General features: G+C 30.6%; 1 long non-coding RNA gene across 2 annotated transcripts; it reads right to left on the minus strand.

Moving 5' to 3' along the window:
* Window positions 1-580: 580 nt before the first annotated feature.
* On the minus strand, window positions 581-3,977 carry LOC142170654 (uncharacterized). Of its 2 annotated transcripts, none has more exons than XR_012699948.1 (2): window positions 2,243-3,977; window positions 581-1,425 (listed from the first exon to the last, which is right to left on the minus strand). It is a non-coding gene; the product is annotated as an uncharacterized LOC142170654 (long non-coding RNA). The 2 variants fall into 2 exon arrangements; XR_012699947.1 differs by having other exon boundaries at window positions 581-1,513.
* Between the last annotated feature and the right edge of the window lie 538 nt (window positions 3,978-4,515).

Genomic DNA, 4,515 nt, shown 5'->3' on the forward strand with positions numbered 1-4,515 from the left:
GCAAAAATTAGAGAAGAGATTCCTAGAATTTGAGAAACAAATTCAGATTCCACTAATTTGGTGATATGTTTCTGGTTTTCTCTTTGTTTTTCTTTCGTTATTCATTAGATATTAGTATACCTACCCACGCGATGCACGGAAAATATTAAATAAAAGTAATTTCACAAAATTTTATCTTATCGTTATTTTCACTGCTCTATTGTTAGATTTTCTTGCCGCCTTAACTATACTGCATTATAAACTACTTTACTTTGCATGTTGCAAGCAATAAACTTTATATTTGTATAAAATTAAATTAAGCTTTGAATGCAAAATTATTTTTGAAAAGCTCCACGCATTCTTCATACTGTGAACGGCCTTCAACAGTGCAATTTTGAGTAGAAAGAAAGGACAGTAATTTAGAAAAATAATGAAAAATAAATGATTTTAATGGGGTAAATTATTTCGGTAACTTTCTCAAACTTGTCAACCGAGATAATATAGAGAGATGCTAGTGATACTAAGTTTATCATATAAAATAAATTGCTACATATAAACACCTGTGTGTAATATTCATTTACCTCAGATAAACTTGCATTACACTTAGTAGAAAATCAATCCAAAGCATATGACAATACTAAACACTTATCAATTCTCACAACAATTTAAAAGATTTATTCTTCTCCCTAAGATACAGTTTACATATTAAAACACTCAGCATAACAATGTATTTCCGAAACTTTAGTACATCTCTAACTTTTGCAAAGCAGCTATAGAAATATTATTCATACATCCAAAATTGCAGATCTCGAATTCAAAGTATTCGAATATCATAGGCACCAGTCGGTTGAGCCGACGCCATGTAAAATCACACCAACCTTGCTTGTCGCTTTATTTTTACTATTTCTTTAGCCGAAGGTCTATCGAAAATAGCCTTAATATAATGTACATATTATTTGGCATGAAGATAACCATTTGTTGAGGATTTGTTTCCTCGAGATTGTGTTGTTCGACTTGACGTCCGGATTAAAAACTTCACGATCAGCCTCTAACCCAACAATAAGAAGGATGACTTTAATTTTTATGTTTTCAGCGATTGTTGTTGAACAGAGAAAGTAACTCGATATAAACGGGACAAACAAAAATTGGTAAAGCCAAAGCAGTTTTAATCTTGAAAGGAAAAATATATATGATAACTAAATAAAAAATAGTTATTAAGCCTCACAAAAGTTACTTGTAGTATCTCGAAAAGTTGTTCACAATACATAATAACTGGACTTGTATAGAAGTAGGAAAGATGCAGAATTGAGGCTAAAACTTATCAACAATATCATCACCTCACTTTTCTTATCAAGCCATTCAAGAATATAAGAAAATGTATGGCTTAAGAATCAGAATTCAATGACAGCAACCATATTTATGGAAAGAAAAAAATATATAAAAAACCTGCAAAATAAAACTCCAATGAATAAACTTCCAATTGACAGCATGAACACTAATATCTGTTGTTGCCTCTGCACAAACTTTTTCATAACTGTTTTCCAATAACAACAGCAGTAGCAGAATTAGGCCAAGAAAAAAGGATCTTCAAAAAAAGCTGATGATAGAAGAAATTATAGAAAGAAAGACTTAGACTGTAAGTGAAAAATTGACCTTGCACATCTAAAATGTAAGATAAATGATATGAATGTAGAAATATAATGAATAAACTTCCATAATGTTCACGGTACACATGCGAAAAGCAAGTCAAAAATAGAAAGAGAAAAAATAAAATAACTATTCATGATGATGTTGGTAGTCCAACAAATACAAAACTGGATCGAAAATTGAATATATTACTTTTATTCTATCCCTAATTGCCTTCAACAATATTGGTCATCTTTAAGAAAATGGTTATAATTAATAAATCAATGCTAATTATTTCTTTTTATCAATTGACACTCGGAAAAATTTCTATGCGGAATAGAGAAGCTCCTAAAATACCACAAGTTAAAAATTAATAATGGCAGCGAGCAATCCAAAAGCATATCACTCATTGCATATACTTTGGAAAAAGCAAGTTTTCATCCGATCATTCTAAGCTCAACTTTTTTCTATTCTTTATGTTGCTCTAGTTCTAAAGACTAAGACTTGATGTTTAATCCTACCTTACCAAAAAAAAAGCACTTAATGTTTAATCCAAAGCACAATCTAATAACTAAATTTTGCATTCATAACCTACTCAAAATAAAGCAGTAGATAAATGACGATGAGAGGAACTTACTTGAGATGCTTCCTATACCACCCAACATATCTTGATGAGCCTCGTATAGCCACTAATTTATTTTCATCTTTGTACCTCGCAAATCAGCCATGTGCAATCCCCGGGAAAATCTTCACAGATGTATGTTTAAAACTTCTATGAGGTTTAACTAGTTTATATAGTGACATCTTATTAGTTTAATATTTTTAAATAAGACTACTTGGAACATTACAATGCCAATTTTCCTTCTACTTGTTTGAATTTGTAATTTTGAACATCATATAGCTACCTCAAAGACTCCACAAGTTCACTATCATATTCATATTCAAACACAACTAATATAGAAAACACATGAACGCAAAAATTTTCTTCATAAGGAGGCACACTAAAATTTCAAGTTTCTCTACACGTACACAATTCAATCTAGATCATTGCCTATTCGGTGATTTCATAACTATTTACTCATCAACCTCTTTCTCATCTATTTTCACGGTTGTTCAGTAACATCTTTCGGCCGAACAATATTTACCATAGCACTATCACGCCACTTCATAATTTAGCGATTCCACTCATTTTTCTTTTTTTCCACATATAAAACATCAATCGTTGATTTGAAATGAAGGCATCTTATATTATTTATTTTTCTCTGCTTGGAACATTACAATGCCAATTTTCCTTCTACTTGTTTGAATTTGTAACTTCGAACATCACAGAGCGACCTCAAAGACTCCACAAATTCACTACCACATTCATATTCACACGCAACTAATATAGAAAACACATGAACGCAAACCTTTTCTTCATAAGGAGGTACACTAAAATTGTAAATTTCTTTGCACATACACACTTTAATCTAGACCATTACCTATTCGGTGATTTCATAACCATTTACTTATCAACCTCTTTCTCACCTATTTCTACGGTTGTTCAGTCAAATCTTTCGGCCGAATAACCTTATTTACCATAGCACTATCACTGAATAGTAAAATATTCACTGAGTATTTTATACACTGCAGATAACACACAAAATCAGATGAAGATCCTTATTCAATAAGAGAACATTAAGTACTTTGTTAAATTCCCCGATCATTTAAACCTATATCAATAAAATAACATTTATCAAAACATATGTAACAGTAGATTAATTTGCTTTTTTTACAATCATTGCCTACATACGCAAACAGACAGATTGTGAAGTGATGTTTGAGGAGGAACACTCTTGATTCTCTTATTAACACCTTCCTTCATTCGTCTTGTATCCTTTTGTTTGTTGTACCAATCAATCATTAAAAAGCTTCGCATCATCATCCAACTCAATTATTTTGGCGAAAGTCAAAATCGTATATCAAATTTCATCTACCAAATTGGTTTGGTTATACTAAAATTCAATTCAAGTTTCAAATAGAAGATAAATAAATTTAAAATAAGGAGAACAAGAACCTGTTTCTATGTGATAAACTTCAGATTTCATGCCTACAACCACCAATTAGGTAGTCTTCTTTCATAATCTGTCATCAAAATTGGTGGTTCTTCGATCTGGTAATTAGTTGTACAAATCTCCTCCCAGAACAATTTATGGTTCTTAGATCTGGTCATCATTTGATGAAATTAGATGAGTTTTAAACTTCTCCCAAGAAGAGAACACTGATTGTTGCAGCAGTTTTCGCTAGGTTAATTTGTTACCCTTTTTATGCTTAATTTTGCAATTTCGTGGGATCGTGGGGGGTTTCTTATCTTTTAATTTAATGTAATTAAATAATATAGAATTCAGATACAGTTTTTTTAACAAAGAAGGTCGTTTATTAGTTTTTTAATTGCGACAGTTTTTTCTTTTTTCCCCCCCTATTTCTTTGTAATTGATATTTCTTAAGTTTGACAGGTTTCATTGCAACTGTTATGCAGCAGCTTTCGTTGTGTTAATTTGTTATCTTTTTGTGATTTTACAATTTTTGTGGGATCATGGGGGTTTTCTCATCTTTTAATTTATTTATTTAAATAATATAGAATTCAACTACAGATTTTTAGCAAAGAAGTTTAGGGGGGGGGGGCACTCGTTTATTCTTTTTGAATTGTATCAGGTGTTTTTTTCTTGTTTTTTTTCCTATTTTTTTGTAAATATTTCTTTATTTAAAATTATTTCTATTTTAAATTATTTTTTAACCTCCAAGTTAGTTGGAGGTTAGTCTTAAAAGCGGACACATGTTCAATTATTATTTTGACACTTGGCATAATAATATGGATTTGTTTTTCCAATTCTATATAGAATATAGATAGAAGATTCCATATTTATATAC

This window comes from Nicotiana tabacum, chromosome 16 (assembly GCF_000715075.1).
Source record: "Nicotiana tabacum cultivar K326 chromosome 16, ASM71507v2, whole genome shotgun sequence".
Lineage (NCBI taxonomy): Eukaryota > Viridiplantae > Streptophyta > Magnoliopsida > Solanales > Solanaceae > Nicotiana > Nicotiana tabacum.